The sequence below is a fragment of the Siniperca chuatsi genome, linkage group LG9, assembly GCF_020085105.1.
Source record: "Siniperca chuatsi isolate FFG_IHB_CAS linkage group LG9, ASM2008510v1, whole genome shotgun sequence".
Taxonomy (NCBI): Eukaryota; Metazoa; Chordata; class Actinopteri; order Centrarchiformes; family Sinipercidae; genus Siniperca; species Siniperca chuatsi.
Genome location: NC_058050.1, coordinates 2,323,591 through 2,345,615, shown reverse-complemented (window position 1 = coordinate 2,345,615; position 22,025 = coordinate 2,323,591). Strand labels below are relative to the sequence as shown.

The following is a 22,025-nucleotide window of genomic DNA, read 5'->3' as shown; positions in this document are numbered from 1 at the left end:
AGAATCAGCACATGTTCAGTCGACTCCCGTGGCTTCATCTCTCGTAACAAGAGATAACACCTCGTCAACAAACACAAACCGAAAGTGCAGATTCCTTTCACGGTCTGTCAAATTCAGTATGAGAAGCCAGCGCCAGCTAGCCACCTGGAGTCACAACAGTCCCGTAAACAAACATTAGCAGGTGTAACTCTCACTGCCACAGTTTACAGGACTGCCATGAATCACAACACCTACTGTGGCCAGCAATCATCTAAGTTACTGTTTGACTGAAAATAACCTTTTTGTTTATGTTGTAATAACTTGATTTTCACGATGTAGACGTTTTACATATCGTGCAAAACCAAACATTTGTATTCATTAAATTAATTCAATGTACATAACATTTGTTTTTGAGTAGCATAAAAAGGTAACTACAATCAAAATCTCGTTATACAACACTGTCTATCTTGTATCTCGCTCGGCCCTACCCAGAGATATTTAAGAGACAGCTGCTACAGTATAAACAGTTGATACATTTATATCATCTACAATCAAATCACACAGCTCCAATAATGTAAAACAGAGGACACGCTCACTACCTCAACATCTGAATACTGAGGGAAACGGACTAGTTCCTTACTAGTTCAATAAAATTCTTATCCAGACAATAGTCACAATCATTACTTTAACTAACCGGTCTGTTGATTTCAGTGAAAACTGCTGACTGTACAGGACACGGCTCCCACTAACCTGAGTCAGCTCTAACACCCCACATGATGCGATTTAGAGTGAAAACTCAGCAAGCGAGCAAAATAAATGGACAAATAAATGCTCAGCTTCTGTCTTGTATGATAAGATTACTGTGACCATATCCATTTTAAATAATAATAATTGATTGATTGTGTTAAACAACATTCAGTTTAAAGCACATTTGGAACATGACCACTTACATAGAGGATCAACTATTTCTTTCAGTGTTTGTTTGGATTGCAAGGTGGGTATGGTCGACACATCTCTGCACTAAAGCCACAAAGACAAGTTACTGAACATTTACCAAGCTTTTACATACTCTTCTTTTGTTTTTAAGGTTTTTATTTATTTATTTATTTGCTTTTTAAACAGGGACAGTCTGAACCTTGCTCTCAGTGTGTGTCCTTTGTTAATAAAGGTTTCAGTTTGAATGACTCCACTTCTGAAACCTTCCAGATAGAATTCAATTATGACACAGAAGAGCAAAGACCAGCAGGTTTCTCTTTTCCACTGTGACCCTGATGGCAGCAGAGCTCATCGGCAGTGCCCCCCCCGCCCCCCTTTGGCTTTTCCTACAGCGCAACGAAGGAGGTCAAAGGTCGCCGATGATAGAGATGGAAGGGTGCTGGTGCTCTATGGCGAGCCCCGAGGGTCGCGTGCAGAGTTGTGACCTCAGAAAGCTCACATGCAGGGTGATGTATACAGCACAGTATAGACACAAACCCATAAGAGCAAACACAAGCCCGCTGTCTTTCAGATCCACTCTGACCTGTACTTTCTGCCATGTTTCCTTTCCACTGCTGTGAATATAGGTTCACAGCACTTTTCTGCATTTTATCTGGTGCTCTCCAGTCGGCCCTAATGGACTTTGTTGCTGTGAGGTGGCATGGCTAACCACTGATCCACCAAGCAGTGTTGTGTTGTGTAAATGGAGCGGACAAAATATTACCTTTTAATAACGCACTCTAATACACCACCAACACAAACGAAAGCCTAGAATATCACAAAGTTACAGTGCTCTTTTCTTCAGTAAAAAGTACTAAAACCGCATTGTGAAAATACTCCACTACAAGTAAAAGTCCTGCATTCAAAACCTTAATTAAGTAAAAGTCTTATCAGCAAAATTCACTTAAAGTATCAAAAGTAAAAGTACTCATATGCAGAAAAGTTTTCCTATTATATCTGATGTTTCTGGATTAATATTCCTGCTGCATTAATGTGTGTGTTGCATTTTACTGCTGTAGATGTTTAAGGTTGAGCTCATTTAACTACTTTATATCCTGTTGGGTAGTTTCATCTCCCTCCTTTTGTAGATTTTTAAAAAACTTTACTTCAAAATATACAACGTCCCTGTAGTGAGGTTGTGATTATTTGGCTAAAGATTTCTGCATCTCTCCCTCGCTGCAACCGACACAACCCCTATGCTTTATGCAAATGAATGCGATGCAAGACAAATGCCCTTAAAATGACAATAATATCGTTTAGCGCAATTATCGCCGAGACAATATATTGTCCAACAAAAGTAGTTATCATGACGGGCCTACTGCTAAACTGTCGAACCTCAATGAGACAAACTACCGAGTCCATGATGTGACTTTTGTTTACAAGCACTTGTTTGTTTGTAAGTAGGTGGACTGCACTTGAACAAACTCCAGACAACTAACTAACAAATAAACAAAGTGTAGGTGTGATTGCACCCTGGGTGTCTTGCCCTTTTTTAAAAAAAAAAAAAAAAAAAAAACCCACAGAGCTAGAAACTATGCTAATTAGCCAGCACAAGCCAGTGCAGCCGGGGCCAGGCTACTCAGTGATCTGCACACTAATAACCCAGAGAGCGAGCTGCTGCTGAAAGCCCTGGAGAGGACAGAGGGGCTGCTGATATGTCAACCCTGTTAGCGGGGGCTCGTTGTCCACCGCTGAGGCAACTGGCCAACCAGCTCCCATCAGGAGACAGATGAGGGCACGAAGAGCAAAGGGTCCGGAGAGAGAGAGAGGCATAAATACAGGCTGGAGGCTCCCAACCCAGTAATCAAAACGAGACAGAGTGGGATGAAACAGACTGAAAATGCACAGAAAATACCACACGGGAAAAAAAAAAAAGAGCTTTCTTTTGTTTCAGCAATAACAACCTTCAGCAAAGACAGGAAGTCAGACAGGAGGATAAAAGAGAAATCTGAGAGTTTAATGGTTAGGCCAATACATAGATTTAATTCATGAAAAATAAACTATTTCATAAATCTGAATAAAGAATAAAAACACAGCAGACCAGACAGACACATGCAGAAAAGTGCTAATAGTATCCGATCGTTATTAATGTAATAAGGGCTGCAACTAATAATTATTTTCATTGTCAATTAACTGTTTGATTATTTCAGTTATTGAATTAATTGGTCTATAAAAATAATGATTTCCCAAAGTCTCAAATTCTTTCTATTGCCATTTCAGCAATACAATGTGCCACTTTAATAATATTGTGGATTTTCCTTATTTGAAACTTCAGTCAGAAAGCAACTGGTATTTTCAGTTTGTCTGCCATAATGCCACTGGGATGAATGTCAACAAAACAACATTGGTAGTACCTCAAATTACTCCTACTGGTTTGTGGTCTTCTGAGCTCTTATTCAGTGCATGTGGACTAAAAGTATTACACATATTCGTTTTCCTTTTCCGCACACCGTCAGGCTTTACTGAAGCAAAAGGAATCAAGAAAATCCAGAGGGACGAGGCTAGAAAGTCTGCTGACCTGAGGCTGTGTGAGAAGACCAATTTACCAGCCTCATTAACAGCTGCTGAGGTGAAATCTAGAGTCTAGGTACAACAGTGATATCAAGTTATACATTTATAGTAATATGTTCTTTAAAAGGATACGGTAGATACCCTTTCTGAAACAAGAATTGCAAGAACATCAGCAAAAAAATAGTGGTTACATCTCTCCTTTGCATATTTTTACTATTGCTGGATGGTGGTATTGATAACCGCGCAGCAGCTGTAAAATTCAATTAACTTTCTTTAAATTAAGAATCAGTTCCCTTTTTTATTTTTTAGCTAGTTCAATATCACATGCTGTATTAGAAGAGCAGTAGCAACATATTTACAGTACAGCTATAAGAGGGGTATCGATCTTATTTAATTCTCTGCAAGAAAGCAAAAATTTTGAAATATTCTTTAATTGATTAATAGTTTGGTCTATAAACTGTCATCAAATTGTTCCCAGAGTCCGTTGTGATGTTTTCAAATGTCTTGTTTTGTCCGACCAACAGCCCAAAACCCAAAGAGATTCAGTTTACGATCACAGAAGAGTAGGAAACCCAGCAAATATTCACATTTGAGGAAGCTGGAACCAGTGAATTTTGGCCATTTTGCTTAAAAAAACAGCAAAAAAAAAAAAAAAACGAACAACAAAAAAACACAAATAAATTATCAAAATTGTAGCTGATTAACTAAATGGTTAATTGACTAATCATTGCAGGTCTATACTGTAAATTCAGGGGCTCATAAAGAGAAGACTACATGGGTTAAGCTGCTACACATAACTTGAGAGTACTCATTTCTTATTACTTATATTATTACATCGTATTATACCGAACATACTTATCAACCTCTAAATCCACTTTAACAACCTTCAGCAAATGAATGCCAACAAAACAACATGGGTAGTACCTCGAATTATTACAACTCCTACTGGTTTGTGGTCTTCTGAGCTCTTATTCAGTGCATGTGGACTATAAGTGTTACACATATTTGTTTTCCTTTTCTGCACACCGTCAGGCTTTACTGAAGCAAGGGAATCAAGAAAATCATACTTACGTACATACTTAACCTCTAAATCCACTTTGCTACTTATGCTTATTTTAGCTTTTATACTTATATCCACTTTGTGCTTAATTTATCTTACCTGTATTATATTTTGATTTGCTCAGTACTTCTATTCCTGTGTGCACTGACGTGACAGTGAGCAGCTGTAACAAAAGAGTTTCCCCTCAGGGATCAATAAAGTATTTCTGATTCTCATTTGACTGCTGTTTAACAGGAGAGCAAAGCGAGGTGTTTCAAATGTAAATATCTGTTCTGTGCATTTTCTTTCTGTCAGTTTGCTGGAGTCCAGAGGACAGGCTGCTCTCCTTTACAGTATCACTTCCCTTCAGCAGCTGCTATGACAGCTTGCACTTACTCTACAATACTCCTGTTGAGTCAGCATAATACTGTCTTTCAATACTACAAGAAGGTTTGCTCCATTTTTGAAGAAGAAGAAGACGACTTTCTCTCAGAAGAACAAGAAGAAGACGAAGACTTTCTCTCCGAAGAACAAGAAGAATACGAAGACTTTCTCTCCGAAGAACAAGAAGACGACTTTCTCTCCAAAGTTGACAGTGACCCAGAGTTTTTAGTCACATGTTAATCAGTATAATACACTAGTGATTTCTACACTAGCAGTACCGGAGATAACAGCTTGATAATGAAGCTGTTATCTCAAGACCATTAGACAATTAGGTCAGATCTCAGTGGGATTTAACCCTTTTAGTTCCTTCCCTTTATCAGCCTCTCAAAGTCTCTCATTCGCTTCAAATATAGATGTATTACACTGTTTGTCTCCCAGAACCACCAGCACTATTTGGAAATAAAGATTTATTTGATTTGAACAGCTGTAATCAAGGTTTATGATAGATTATATAAAAACGTAGGATTTAGGTTTGCCCAGAAAAAACTTACAAAATGCATTTCATCAGAATTCTGAAGCTGTCAAATATGATTCATATCATTACAGAACAGGAACACAACTAATCAGTCATCTGTGAGGTTTTTGGTGAAACTAACAGGAACTAAGATCTCACAGCCCCATGACTAAAAAATAAAATAGGCAAAAATTGATTTACCCCCCCCAACAAAGATGAACTCAAAGTAACCTTTACTCAGATTTTACTCAAATCAAACATGTCACTTATCTTTCTGACTTCAAAGGGGTCAAGGGTCAACACCTATCTAGAATGTCAATTATTAACGGAAGCATCATAACCAATAAATAACAGAGGCAACTATTCAGTGAAGTCTTTACAGCAGGGAGTGTTTTTTTTTTACTGCTTTTTCTCTGAGATTGAACCAAAACAATATAGTTGTGGGCGGACAGATGAACAATGAACTGACGCTCACTATGAGCTCCGTAAAGCCGAGGGGAGCTGCAGATTCAGGTGATAATTCTCTGTAGGTTCATCACTACAAGCGGCCCCCTTCACATTGTCATTTAATACATTTGTTATTATAACAATATTGATTACAGCTGATTTAAAATAAGCTAAAATAAATCTGGATGGATTTGGTTACGTGTCACAGTAAATCCAAAGACTTCTAGAAATTGAAATTTGTAGACAGTATTAACTGGGTTCTGTTTACTCTGAATGAGGTAATCCGGTGATAATATTTCAGGCTACAATCTGTAATATAATGTTATATCCATCTGTGAAAAACTAAAAACGGTGCAATTACAGTGGCTGGAGACGCTGTACATATTTTGCTATAGAGAAAAGTTTTTCCAGGTATGCTAGAGTGTGGAAAGTAATGGGTTATAGATTTAATCATTTAAAAAAAATCTTGTTGATAAACATACAGATAAATGTCAAAAGTGGCTGGTAGCGGAGACAAACTTCACAGGCAGAAGCCATTATTTATTAATATTAGGTTGGCAGTTGGTGTCACTTGGACAGGTTGGGTTTGTCAGCCAGCTGGAGACGGGCGGACAGGACTCTTTTTGCCAGCATCACCCTCTGTGGAGCCAACCTTTACCAGCTGCTCTGTCATCTGAGAAAATAAACACATCAATCATCCAGCTGTGGCCTCGTGGACAGACAAATGTAAACCGAGCCAGGTCAGGCCGGGCAAAATATTGCATGCATCACCCACATGATCACCCAATTACTGCCAGGATTAGGGGTTTGAATCCCTCTAGGGACACTCGTAGCACTGCAACTAATAGATACTGTTTATTTTACAGATATATTATTTCCTAATAATTTATGGAATGTAATTTGGTACTAATTTGGTACTAATACTGTAATCTTAGCTTCCTTAAAAGACCAGCTTCATTTAAAACCAAGTAAGTATTTATTCATTATCCATTTATTTTTGAAAACTTTATTCTTCATATATGTTGAATTGTATGCTACCTTGTAAACAAATCGCACATTTCTGCCGTGGACAGTCTAAAACACTTTTTTTTATTATTAACCTTTATTTAACCTGGAAGTCTCTTGAGACCTGGCCAAAATGGCAGCCTAAAGTAGATTATGCAAATACATTTATTGAAATTAGTTCATTGTAAGTGTACCGACTGAACACTATTTTACACACTTTTTCTATTTTGCTCATATTTAGTGTCAAATTACATTCCAGGAATCTTGGCAGAAAATTATAAAGACATTATTAGGAATTTGCGCACCTGTAAAATAAAGCTTTAACCAAACTATTACTTTCATTATCAATTATTTTTTTGATTTGTTTAGTCTATATAATGTCAGAAAAATAGTCTCTCACTATCACCCAGAGTGTAAGGTGACATTTCAAATGTCTTGTTTTGTCTTAGCGGCAATCCAAAACCCAAAGATATTCAATTTACGATGATGTGAAACAGAAACAAATCCTCACAGTTAGGAAGCTGGAATCAAAGAATGTTTAGCAATATTGCTTGATAAAAGGACTCGGACGATTAATGAATTATCAAAATTGCTGTTGATTAATTTTAATTCAATTACTCATCATTTCAGGCCTCGTCACTCATGCTAAAAATGTAAACATATGTTGTACTTTAAGACATCTGTGATTGTTTAGCTAATGTCTCTCTGGGAACTGCTCTGTGTGTGTGTGCACTGATTTGAAAGCTCAAACACAACCCAGTCTCATGGATTAGCATTTTTATACTGTAGGTATTCAGCTGCTTTAACCCAGCAACAAGTGCCACAAAATACTACCCCGACTCCATCACACACAAATGATAACGAAGCGCTGCATAGAAATAAGAGAGAAAGGCAGAAAGTGAAAGGCTATTTTTGTACATGTGTAGTTATGGTAATGCTCAGCTGGAGCTTGTTGTTTTGAATGCCAATGCAGTCCAGACGACTGGCTGTGCTACCTTGGGTTACAGGAACAGCGGTGGCTTTAGATAAGCCCAGTGATTAATTCATTAGGAGCACTGCCCTCTCTCTCAGCTTACAATGTCCGGTCACTTACTGCCAGAACTGAATCAGATTAAAGGTGGGGTATGCGATTCTATTCTGGAGCTGGTTTGCTGGCTCTGGGAAACCGTCTCGTCCCCTCTGGCTGTTAGCTTCACAGCTAACCCACAACCTAGCTACATAACTTGCTGTGTTGTTGGTAGTTAATATTCAAGCTCTCGACAGTCCTGCGGTCTGGTTAGCTGGCACAGAGTCAACATATAAAGCAATAAAAGACCTGCAGCTTGAGTTTCTTGGGTAGCCATGTCGATGCTGATGCCTTCCTCGGGAGGGTTGCCGACTGTCAGTAAAAGGAGAAGACATTCAAATGCCAACTTTGGCAAATTAAGTTTGTGTTTGAATTCACTGAGTTAGATTCGCCACAGTTTAATACAAATTACATGCATGTACTTCATAGGAAAGTCTGAACGCCTGTAACTGATATTCCAATCAATTATTCTTCTTCAATTTGCACAGCAGATACCAAAACCACACATTTCGGCCCTTGGCCTTCCAGCGAGTGGAAACTTTACCCCATTCTGTAAAAAAGGGGGTTTATGGTTCTGTGTGAAAGGGTTACGACAGTACAGTACAGTGGCTGCCGTGGTCCATGTGCCGCTCCTGAAAAATCTAATTACACGTCGGGGCTTTGGCGGCTACAGAGATCCCCCGTGGCGGCCGCAAGAACTGTAATCGGTCAACTTGGGCTGCTTGTTTTGTCCTACATGTTTGCTGGTGGAGATAACTGAGAGTGAAGACAACATGAAGCAGGTTGACGAAACACACATCTAACAAAGACTTTCCACCGCAAATCCCCTCTCTTTATAAAAGTCAACAAAACAATGTAAAAACAGCAACTGCATGACAGCAGTCTCCTTTCAGTAACGAGACAAGGAGAAATAGAAGTTACCTGGATGTAACTGCAGTTCTGTATGTATTATCCCTTTATATCACAAAGTAAATGAAAGAATGTAAACACAGTTGTTGTGGGGAATATAAGTGAAGCATGGCACTGAACTATAAATCTAAACCTACACTGTAGGTATCTACAGTGAGTAAACCCCTTGTGTCAAGTATAAACCCAGATTAAGTTGGTACCTGAGGTTTAAAATTCAGCAAAAGTTTTCCCTTTTCATGATTTTTGCAGTTGCCATTAAAAGGTCTTGAAAAGGATTAAGATTTTCCTTGATGAATCTAGCACACATCCGGAAATTATGCAGCTAATTATCTCAATATGCCAATTAGCAAAGGACATCATCTCGGCGTCACGGGGGGCCATAGACCTATTTAGCACAGAGAAAACCCTGTCAGGTTAATAACAAGAGGGACAGTTCAATCAGCCACTCGATCAGGAAAGTTTGTCTGAGTTTACAAAAAGTGATATTTGTGAAAGGAGACTTGTGAACTAGCCTATAAACAAAAAGAGGACGTAGGGTTTCTCTCTTCAACAAGACTTGCACTTAGACCTCCAGCGGTACCACACTGGGAGGCCTGGGAAGAAAGGGAAGCGATGAGTCAGACGCTAAAGGGAGAGAGCGATGATGACAAAGACAGGGAGTGAAGAGAGAAAGAGCGTTTCTGTGGGCTGTAAACAGCAGCCGCAAAAACAAGGACACCCATTTATCCTGAGGGGGTAACGTGAGGGCAGACTCTGTCGAGGATGAGACAGTGTCATTGTCCTTGCCTTTTCTGTTGGCATGTTTCTGTGTTGAAGTCGCTGCTCTTGTGTTACAAGGTAAAAAGCAACATGTACAAAGCAGGCAACAGAGCCTATAAAATGTAATAAAACCCATTCGGCACTGATCATTAACTTTAAACGCTAAAACAAGTCTACAAATTTAAAAGGCCCCTTTGCAACCTTGAGTCTACGTAAACAAGTCTACATCAGCTTTAACTATCATGGGCACCTACACATATTCTTTGAAAAACTGAGAACTAGAAGTCTTCACAGGTTCAAAATGTTGGACCCCTGAAGCAATATTAATAATAATGTCCTAAGAACAAAGGAAAATAATAATTTATTAATTAACAAATCATTTATTTATATGCTTCAAAGACTAATTTCTAAAAAATAATTTTAAGTCTAATTTTCACCTCGTGCACCAACAATGAAAGATTCTGCAGCCAACTGGGCGATAGACAGACAGAAGATTATAATTTTCTAACCAATTTAATATCTATGAATCATATATCAAACAATTTGATGAATGGACCCTGGAAGACCTCTAGTTAGTACAATGCAATTTTTAATAGCTGAATTAATGGCCAAGAGTGTGACAGTAACTAAACTGTCACTGTAAGTAACTCATACCAAAACCAAAAATGTAAAGCACTTAAAAACACCCAGGTCGTAAGCAGCCTTGCAGACCAGGTTTAGATAACCCATGTTAACTCGTTCACACCAAGACAAAGAGTCTACAGCCACACTATCAGCTCTGTGAGGCTGTAACTCGTGAGTGTGCGTGCTGGAGACCAGAAAGACTTTTAAAAATAGAGATTTCTGTGTTCAGCTCTCAGTACTGTTGCAGCTTCTTCCTGAATCTCCGTGGTTTGGAGTTTAGTTTCACTCCTGTGTTTCTGTGTGCCTCATTATACAGTTTTCTTATCACTTTCAGCGTTAAGTTGCTGCTCATATAAGAAGGAACTTTTCAAACGGATGGGATGCTTTTACTGTAAGAAGTTAAAGGAAATGCAATGTGTTTGGTACTAATTTAGCAGAGCATTATTAGCGGTTCTAGTCTTCAATAAAATTTAAAAAAAAGGTCTAATCAACCAGATATGGACGTATTCTGCGCTATTAGCTCAGCGGATCAGTTTTAAATAGGAGGAATAGTACAAAACAAAGCGATCTGAAAAGGGCTTCTGGCGACAAGCTCTTATTGTGACTTGTGACACGTCATCCAGGTGAACAACTTCACCTTACTGTGCAGTGCAGTGGAAACACACTCACAACGTTGCAGATGTATTTCAGTGGTGGACTGACAGACCGGCACCCCTAAAGCTGCTAGCATGGCTCCCAGAGTTGCTGCTTTGGCTTGAAAGGGGAATTAAGGAGCATTATTCCACTGTGAGGAATCTTTTGTGATTCGTGATGAAGTACCTCACACCTGGTCAAGTATTTTTGGATATCCATGCAGTCTGACTGAAATGAAACCGGACAGTTCTTGATAAGAGAGCGCCTCCTTTGAGAGGCCCTTATCAGCTCGTGGCTTACCTGAATATGCCGCCCTGCTGTGATCTGTCAACAACATCCTGTCAGTCTGTACACAGGATTACACAGCCACAGTGCGAGTATGAACACAGATAAAGGGATTTGGAGGTTAATCTGTTGTGAGACGTGACGGTACAAGAACTGAACCAATGTTCCCACCTGTTACCATTAACCTGGAATAGTATTTTTGACAAGCAGATTACTGTGCTTTCACACACCAGAGACCACAAAAAAGCTGCTTATTTTTTGTCAAACTGAAAACAGGAAGTTTCCTGCACTTGCATATTGCTCACTATCAATAAATTACAGTGAGACAATATATAACTGCGAAGAATGGAAAAATGATTAGTGCTATAATTAGGATTAGCAGCACTATATTTAGTGTTGATTACAGTATGTGCAGCCTTGCAGTTAGTGTGTCAGTGCACTTTGGTCACTTAGTAGAGATAACAACAGTTCTTATCATCTATCCAGCTTCAGATGGACATAACATTTAAAAACAGTGATTAACCCTTCCTCCTGTATTTCATTTTCCGTTATCTGGCTGGAGGCTCGTGGTAATTTCCCACCCTGAATGGGAAAATGACGCATAGCTTTACCGCTCAAATCTTTAATTAAATAACACGTAATATGACTACTGTGCATTTCGCAACTATAACCTGGGGGAAGGGATCAATTAGAAGATCTCGAGCTTCAAGCTGGGAACGAATGAGTAACACATCTAGACAAGAACTCGGCAGACATGAGCAGAAATCCGGTAACACTAACAACAATATACTTTACATGTAATTACATGTAATTGTACCTGGAAAAATGAGATGTATCTACATAGACCTATACCAACGATGCTTCAAGGGACAACTGAACAACTTAAAGCGAAAACATCCATTTTCTATATCTGCTAATCCTTTTTCAAGGTCATTGGGGGCTGAAGCCTTTCCCTTTAACTATAATACTAAATATTTACCATTTAAATATTCTATACACTTTCCAAAGTGTATGGTGTTATGTGAAACATTTAAACAGTGTCTGCAGTACTGTCTTGGTCTCAAGGGTGTTCTTTTGATCAAGTCTCTGTAGGCGGCACTTTGTTAGAGCTCTCTGCCTATGATATCTGGTATCACAGTTTTCCTATCGTCTGCTTGTTAACGGGTCTTGTCAAAGCTGACTCAAAGCGCTCTCTGCCCCTGCTAACTGAAACCACATCTCTTCATGTGCAGCAATGAGGAACTACGAGATGACTGTTTACAACTTTCAAATGGATACAGACTAAATTGTATTTTATCAACGTGATCAAAGTCTTTAGGTCTGCAGTTGCTAATAACAATTTAGGCCTGTTATCAAGATGACAAACTGTTTTCATGATCAAGACTTGACTATCCAGACTAGACTATCTCCACCGTCATCATAAAAAAACGGAAATATAACAGTTACCTTGAGGGAAAAAGCAGAGGTACTATTTCTCACAGCCAATGCCACGTATTAAATGAGTGCCTATTGTACATCATCATCTACTAACTAAATGACACGGGACGAGATTTGTCAGAATCTGGATGGCTTACAGCTTAACAATTTCATGTTTGTAATGTGCAGGCATACCTAATTCATCTTTTTGAATTCTTGCTCCGTTTTCACTCGAATTATTTCATTGCCTTGTACCTGCCCTTTGTAAAGCAATCGAAATCTCTGATATTGTTTTGTGCTACATAAATAAACTTTATTATCATCAATAACTTTATCACTCTCTAGCTGGAAACTTCTCACCAGAGGAATGACTTCCTGATTAAACAGATTTACATAAACCAACCTGGGTATTCTATTATGTTAGGAGAATAGACTTATGTGGTTCCAAGATAATGAGACATTAATAACTGACATTAAATAACAATAATTATCACAAAGGGGGGAAAAGTATGACGTAGGGATGCACCGATATATCTGCCGAACATCTGTATCGACCGATATTTGCCTTGTTGACTGCCATCGGCGAATAGGATGACATTCACCAATGGCAGTGGCCGATGTTCATCTGTTGTCGCATCAATTCTGCGCTGGCAAATTTTGTGTTGGTTATTTGTACTTGTTGTATAGCAGACTAAAAAGGCGTTTGAAGCAAAATAATCTTTTTCATGTGAAAGGTTACATTAAAAGGTTGTTTAATAAATTTGTATGATTTAATTTATGCTCATTTAAAGAGTGTAATGAAGGGCTGAATGACTTTAAAACAGTTATTTTTTTATAGTTATTTCTGTTTCCCTGGCACAAAAGGGGGAATAAATAACAACAAAAACAAAATAAACAAGAAACAAACTTCTGCAGTACTTGCTTTATATATATTTCTACTATGTTTATGTTTTGCACCAAAATACCTACGCAAATTCCTTGTATGTGTAAACCTACTTGGCAATAAAGCTGATTCTGAACAAAAAAACATCAGCAATCAACCAAATTGTTTTTTTTAAAACATCGGTATTGGCCCAGAATGTCACAATTGGTGCATCCCTAGTATGATGAAGTATTGAACAATGCAATTGAATCATTATCTCAGGATAATGACATTAAAACAATATGAGCACCATTTATTATCTCAAGATGAAATAATTAAGCCTTGATCATGGGCCTGTTATTTGTTATCCAATATGTTGGTGAAACTGTGAGTGTTTGGATTATACTAAAGATATAGATGGAGCAGAGGAGGGTATTGTGCTGCAGGAGAAGTTACTATGGATGTTCTGATACTTTTTTTTTTTTTTAAAGTGGGTAACTATTGGAATTAGAGTTGCAACTTAATCGATCAACAAAAAATTTACCTGTAACTATTTTGATAATTGGTTAAAACTTTCAGTCTTTTTTTTTCACGTGACACACATGACATTTTTCACTATTTCCTGACAGTTCATAGACAAACAACAATTCCCAGATTAATCAATAATGAAAATAATCATTGGTTGCAGAGAGTTGGAGAGTGTTTGATACTAATAAGATTTTGGTATTTTGGTAGTATCACTTTAACATGAATTTTAAATAGGGTAAAGGTTGCTTATCTAGGACATCCCCTGCAAAAAAAAAAAGGAATCATATAACTTAACCTTCCTTAAAAGTTAAACTCTGACGTTAATAAGCTGCTCTCCACCTGCAGTGACGACAAGTCATGTCATATCTGATTGCAAAAAAACAAAAAACAAACAACCTTTCCAGATACATGAACTGAGAATGACACAGGTTCTCAAACCTTTAAGGACCTGTTTGCACACTTTCTCAGACTGTCCTCTGGTATGCAGGAACAGTGAAAACTGTTTTCTCAGCTCATCACAACCACCCCCATAACATAAACACTCTCAAGAGCTCACAGGGGGAAAAGAAAATCAAAGGGGCTTAAACAGTTTAAAATCTCAGTGATCTGGGGCCAGGGGTATAATCAGTGTAATAACAGACCAAACCTTATAATAAATGACAGTTCAGCGACACTGAGACATCAATTTCTGCCAAACAGTCCATGCTCTGTCTTATTCTGAAATGTCAGGCTTGTGTGTGTAATATGGGCTGTGAAAGGGGAACAATTATTACGTAAGTTATATTACCTAATAGTCCCACTAAGACTACAACATCTCTTCCAAAGGAAAACTGCTCAAAACAAACATTCCAAGAAGACATTATGCAAATACTTGCAAAGATAAAAGTACAATAAAAATTTCTCAGAGGCTAACGGCAAAAAGGCATTACTTATATGACCACACAAAGCTTTTAAGTCTTCGATTAGAAAAGAGCAAATGACCTCCAGCAGTTGCTCCCTCCTGACCTCAGCTGTCTTCAAATGCTAACCTGCACCACGATTAAACGCCTCCCCAACCGAAACTCTTTCCCTTTTATGGTCACATTCTGACGTCAGCAGAAACCTGACTTCCAGTGGACATGGGGAAAACTTTAGATTAAAAGTTAAGTTAAAAGGGAGTAATTCTAACATCAGCTTTTCAGCGAAGAGATGGTTTCAAAACTACAGTTTCATCGTTTTAATATCTTGCGCTTGTTTACAGCTTGTTTTTGCACCGACCTATAACCTGTTTAAGTTGACTCAAAGCAAATGTCCTAATGAACAACTTCACTTTCCTCTTCATGACAGAAGTGCCTTTTGTAGATAAAAACTCTAAGGAGTTGTTCTCACCTGGTCCAAATCACAGAAACTTAAGGCAACCCTTTGCTAGTGTTTGCAAGAAACAATAATGCTGGTATGCACAAAAGACACTTGTGTTAAGTATAGAGTTACAACTGATGATTATTTTCATCATCCATCAATGTGTCAATTATTGTTTTCTATCAATCGTTTAGTCTAGAAAACTTGCCCATCATCAGTTCCCAGAGTCCAAGGTGACATCTTCGAATGTCTTGTTGTCTGACCAAAACCCAAAGTTATTTCATTTGCAGCAAATCTTAACATTTCAGAAGATGGAACCAGAGAATGTTTAAAGGTATTTATCAAGAAACCTGCCAAAACAATTGATTGATTATCAGTGGTTCTCATGATGGTTTCACAGGAGGCCTTTGCTAATTTGTTGCCAAATTTTACGCAAATTATAAAATCACTTTCATCGAAGGATGACAGCAGCAGAACAAAAGCAAAAAACAAACCAACAAAATTTTCATGAACAAAAAAAAGCCAAGGCACCACAATAACTGCAACCTCAAGTGCACATTTATAAAAACCCTTTAAAAAGGAAACACTGGGAAATTCCAATTTGAGCAGTCAAACTGTGACTGCATGAAGGTTGAAAGCTGTAGGAGCTGTATCAATGTCACTCACCTCGAAATTGGAACGAAACTCCTTTCAAAACATCAGAATTGGGACACTTCAGCTGCAGCTGTTTTAGTTCAGGCTGTGGTGCCAAAATAAATGCCCCTTAGACACTTTATCATTGTAAAAACTGTAGTCCTAAGCATTACGACTGCTGGTGTTTGGGGAAAAGAAGCCAAATACAGTTATCTAGCATTTTAGCCTGGGAAAGCTGGAGCCTGTGCAGGAACTCATTCAGTCCTGAACTCACTTCTGTCTTCACTGTCAGCCGCCGGGAGGATGTAATCGTCAGTTATACAGGTTCAAACAGATTGAGTGTATGATGCAGGCAATCTAACCAATTAGTCAAGTACACGTTCGAACGCGCAGAGGATTCCCAAGAAGAATGGCTGGGTGCAATCTATCAGATGCAAAAACAGCAGCGGTAAACACAGAGCTTCACAGACACACACAGTTTCCCGTACATAGACTATACATGGGCAGCCGGACCAAGTAAAACATCTGCAGTCTTCATAACACACTGTGGTATCATAAAATATACCGGTGGCTGCTAATTTAAGAAGGCCACGTGGGCGCAGATTTTTTAGTTACTGACAGGAACAGTCAACCTGAGGCGAGTAATGCTAGTATAGCAGCTAACTCTACTCCCAAAACACTGGCCCCTAACTCGAGAATATTTTTGATATCCTGTCACGGCTACGGCAGCTATGTGTGTGCTAAGATACCACATGGACACCACAACAACTGTGATTGGTCAGCTCGGCCGCTTGTGTTTTCTCCTACAAGTTTCTGATGGCAGTAGATATTGTTGAGAGAGAAGACAACAGGAAGCAAGTTGGAAAAGTCATCTTCTCCTTTTCGGTAATACACACCTTTAGCCCTTTTCCATACACATGTACACATGGGCTCGACTCGGTTTTACTCCATTACAAGAGGGCCACCCGCTTGAAGTTGCGTCTTGAGCGAGCGAGCTAGAGAGAGAGCGCAGCGGTGGTGGAGCAAGCATGAGTGTAAATGAAGAGAGGGAGCGGCGTTAGTGAGAACAAAGCAGTGAATCAGAAATAAAAAGGTTATTTTCTGATTGTTTCACTGTTTCAATAAGTAGGTGGATCACCCCACCTTAAGAACCACTAAAGGTAAAGCTTCAATGCATTGTTTTACTGTCACATGATCCAGACTACATGATCCCGACTACATGCTCACAGACGTTTCAAATCTGACAAGACTCTTGAGGATACCTCCACGGCACAAATATAAATTGAAATATGTAGAATTCAGTCCAAGAATCTACCCATATTAGTCAAGACTTAACCTCACACTTTAAAACGCAGAGCCAATCATCATGTAGCACTCATATTTGAGTCTGAAAGGAGGCTAGTTGGCTTAGTGAGCAGTAAATAATAAAACTTACCAGCCAGTGTAACCTCACAGACTGCAGAGTTTTCCTGGTCTGTGGTTTAAACACACTAACATCATGAAGAGGCACAGCTTGTCGCTCAGTGTGTACAGTTGGTGTGTAGTAAAAACAGGACTGACAGGATGGAGTTTCTGAGGAATGTGCTCTGAACAGGCCTCCATCTGTTTCCCTCGTTCTGCTGAAATTCATGTGTGCAATCAAGCCTTTCCAAATAAACCCAACAGGTAGCAGAAAGCTACGAGCTTAGATTTGGCTTCAGTTTACATTTTCCATCGCTTTATGGTTACTTCAGGGTGTTTCTGCATGCACCATGAAATCTAGGGCTGCACAATATGGTAAAAAAATAAAATAAAAATCATAGTGATTATTTTGACAGATATTACAATTGCGATATGATTCCCGATTTGCATCACAATTTTCATTTTTACTGAAAAAACTATTAAAATCATGATGATGTGACATTTGTTGGGGTCTGTACCAAACAAACATGTTTTCTTACATCTGGAGAACAAGATTTGTAGGCCAGATCATCTCTGCAGCACTGCAGTACTTCATTATAATGCTGTTGTGTCACACATTTTACTTTTATCAAAAAATTGCAGCTTCTGCGATATGGATATTGCACTTGGCCATATTGCGATTTGGATGACATTTCGATTAATTGTGCAGCCCTAATGAAAACAAATATTTTTAAATCAATTCAGCTAAATCCCTCAAGCTTGCCCACTACTGTTCAATCCAAACAGCGGAGAAAACGGCTGGTGGCTACAAACTCAGTCCTAAAGGTAATCCATCACTGAAGAATATAAACTTTAAGATGTCCAGTGTTTTGTATTAACAACTGCAACTAATAATTATTTCCACAATCTACTCGTGATCTTTTCTAAAATAATGACAAATGCCCATCTTAAAAAACCAGAGCCTGGAGAAGTGTCTTATTTAATCTGACATACAGTACAATAAGCACTGTCCAGGCCCGCGGCATGTGTGTGCATATTAAGTCCATGCCTCATTTTCATCTCAACACAAGAAACTAAGTAAAGATTTATTTATATAGCACTTTTAAAAACAAAAGTTACAAAATGCTTCACAATAAAAAGCATTACAGCGCATACACGTTTTGAATAAAAACACTGACAGATGTAGAATCCCTTTTTCTAAACTTCAATATGAAACATAAATGGGAATTATTGCAGCAGTTGAGAATAAACAGTATGATCAAGGATATTTGAACCTGCAACAAGTGCAGCTGTTGACTTAAAACTGCAAAACAAAGATCTAACAACAGGAAATCCTGAACATACAGGCTCAACACCTACAGGCTGACAGCTATGTACTTGTGATGTTATTATTAACACGTCATGTTTCAGATACTGTCACAAGTCCAGTCTGTCTGTCCTGAGTGTTTTTATCTCCTTGCACAAGTCTACAGTGGGTTAGTTAGACAAAAATAATTAAACACATGTATTTTTCCAGAGGTGATGATGGAAGTAGCTATCTCTGCTGAGAGTTGCACATACTGATCGGGCACTCGCGAGTAGGGATGGGTACTGAAACCCCGTATTAAACGGGGCCCTGGGACTAAATCATTAAAGACCGTAGTATTCTCACGCTCGCTCCAACCTCGGGCTGAGCTCCTCAACACACATACATACACCCACCCACACACGAAGCTCAGCGGTCAGCAGATCAGACAGGGCGCGGTGGAGATTACTCGAGTTGACAACAACTACGCTCGTTACTGTAAGTAAGTGCAATAAAACCTCCACGAGTAAAAAGCCAATACATTATCAATACACCTGTTCAACAAGCATAAACATGTGAACACGTAGAAAGCGATATTTTAATCTGCTCTGTCTGCAGTGTCTCATATGTTTTACACGAGCACAGTGAGCTAGCTTGCCTAATAGCGAATTGTTACAAACAAGCTAAAACGAAGCTGTCTGTATGTAGGTCTGACTGTTTCTTAGTTTGCCGCGAATCTTAAAATTTGGCAAATTCTTGTAAACTTACTGCTGGCTGAGACAAACCAGCCTCTCCTCCCTCTACCAGCGGTAACTTACCTGCGGTGAATCACAGCAGCAGCAGAGGGAGGAGGACAGCGGACAGGAGGAAGGACTGATGCTGACTGATTGTTTAGAAAGAATGAAAAACACAGACAGTATTTTGATGTCAGGAATATTATTTATTTTACTGACATTTTAGATTTGTTTCCAGTCAGATATTGAGTTTATATATTAGTGGCTTTGCTGTTTGCTGCTCTAGAAACAACATTTAGTTATATTTAAAATATTCAATTCAAATCCTGTTCTGAATTTATTCTTTTTTTAAATAATACATTTTTTTTTAAAAAGCAATGATTTAGTAATGAAAAAGAACCAATGAGTATCAATAAAGAACCAAACCAATAAGAGCATCGATAAGAGTAGTACTATCAATAAAATCCTAACGATACCCATCCCTACTCACAAGAAAATGGCAGTGGGTAAAGACAAAGTTTATTTAGATAATTTATCACTCACTCACAGTTAAGGAGTCCGTCTCTTGGGAGAAAGAGGGGGGGATTGTCATACCATTTTCAATATGCAAGAATGTTTGTTGCCTTGCATCTATAACCAGTGTGTCCTTGTTCTGATTTATGTACTTTATTTATAAAGAGTAAACATGACAATTAACTCTTTAGTTTTTGTTGTTATTTGGTAACCGCTAATAAATTAAACAATTCGTATAATTGACTTCGGGGAAGTAAAAAAAAAAAACCCTTAACGTTGAACCCTGGGATGTGCAGATTACATGTAGCCTCACTCCCACTACTGGACGCAGTGTATATTATGGTTATTTTTGGTCTATATGAAGTTATTTTATTTATATATTTTTTTTAACATTACTTCGCTATGGCTTATAATGTTTCGTCATGTTTCACATATGATCACTGCTCACGACATGCAGATAAATTTGTAAGCCCTACAGGGCATGGATCGCATGGCATTAGCACGGCGCTTGTTTTGATTAGTACGGGTGTAAGCAGTAGGTGTATTCATTCCAAATCCGTTCGGTACAGGACATTCGGTTCGGTATACGACTTCCTCGGATCGGTACGCCCTGTGACCCAAACTATTACTGTCAAAATAGTCAGTTTATGTCGACTACTCGCACCCGCGGAACAGAAATTCTAGAGTGCAAGTTTTACCCAGAACGTTTTGGCAGAGCACCAGTTGCGGTCTATCAGCTGTAGCATGCTAGTCGGCTTAGCCCAGTTAGCCAGGTTAGTGTGTAGTGTCGCTGCCTCAGAATGGCAAACCCAAATGAGAGACCAGAGCTGGAGGATCCTCCCGTGACATTTAGATCCTCTGTATAGAAGCATTGCGGTTTTCCGGTTAGTTACGATGAACAACTATGAACAATGCCGACATTGTTCAACTAAAGTCGGGTATGTCCGCGGCTCCAACCCCAATCACGACTGTGCAGACTCTGGCTACAAATGAGGTCAAAAGTGCAAGATGACTCCGCCCATATCTGGGATATTTTGGCTTGATTACAGTCTATGGGAAGGAAGTGGGGAGGCGTTGTCCATCTCTAATATTGTATTATATTAATCCATGTTGCAGTCATTTAAAATGCCTGTTGCGTGGAAGCCCCAAGCTGCTTTGTTTTTGTTAAGGGCGTAATTGCGGTGTTACACATAGGCACAGCAGTAATAACATTGAACATGTTTTGGGCAGCTCTGTTGAGAGCTGCTCTGCATGGATAAAAATAATGCTGTAAGCCGCGGCCATATTCTGGTCTGGGATCTGCACACACCGGTTTGGTTGAATGCAATATGCAGTCTTTACAGTGCTGGTGTTTCAAGTGCAAGTTGGTTTTGTTGTCTGGCCAGAAAGTGAAGGAAAAACCCAGGGCATCTTATGAGACTGAAGGGCTGACATTACAGTCACAGTCTTAGTCATTCAAACTAATGGCTACAGATGTATTCATGTGTGAGATGGATTTCCTGTCACTAAAGGTTTCCAGTTCAGCAGCCAGGTTCTATTGGCAGAGACATCATACGCTATTATCTAATTTCCTTCGCATGCATCTTTGATTTCTGACTTACTTTAATCTTTATTCATCACTTCCTGTGGGTAAAGTTCTTACTGATTAAGTTGAAATGTTATGACTCTGAACCATCTGCAGCTGCATGGATCGAACGTTATCTTACTACAGAAAATATACAGTATATTATAAATGGTAGTTATTCTGAGGTAAGAGGAGTAAAGCGTGGTATGCCTCAAGGGAGTTGTTTAGGACTTTAGCACTTCTGTTTTTTACAAATGATTTTACATAAATTTTGAATAATGCCAGCATTGCAATGTATGTAGATGACTCCACAATATACATCAGTGCCCACATCTGGACAACTACTAAAGACCTTAAATGAGGAACTGAAGCTAGTAAAAGATAATAATAGTAAAATAGGCTTATGGATGTCAGATGTTACGTGTCATGTGTGTCATTGAAGAATAGTGAATACATTATGTGGACCCTGTAAGAGTAGCTACTGTTGTTGTTACAGTAGGTAATCGGGATCTAAATAAAAAAACAGGGACTAAAAGTGACATCAGACATTTAGCTAAACACAGACAAACACAGACAAATTCTGTAACAATGTGATTCGATTTCAAGATTTTTGTGACATTT

The 22,025-nt window shown here is 38.8% G+C and overlaps 1 protein-coding gene across 5 annotated transcripts in view; it reads right to left on the bottom strand.

The window, feature by feature from the left end:
* plekhf2 (pleckstrin homology domain containing, family F (with FYVE domain) member 2) overlaps nt 1–22,025 on the bottom strand; it is a 38,675-nt gene that overhangs the window by 9,050 nt on the left and 7,600 nt on the right. Inside the window, exon 1 of one of the 5 annotated variants that reach the window (XM_044206984.1) lies at nt 15,941–16,125. The exons of the other annotated variants lie outside the window; for them this stretch is intronic. The gene's annotated coding sequence lies outside the window, so the exon portion shown is untranslated. Of the gene's footprint in view, nt 1–15,940; nt 16,126–22,025 lie in introns of those variants that run through there. 5 annotated transcript variants of the gene reach the window in all.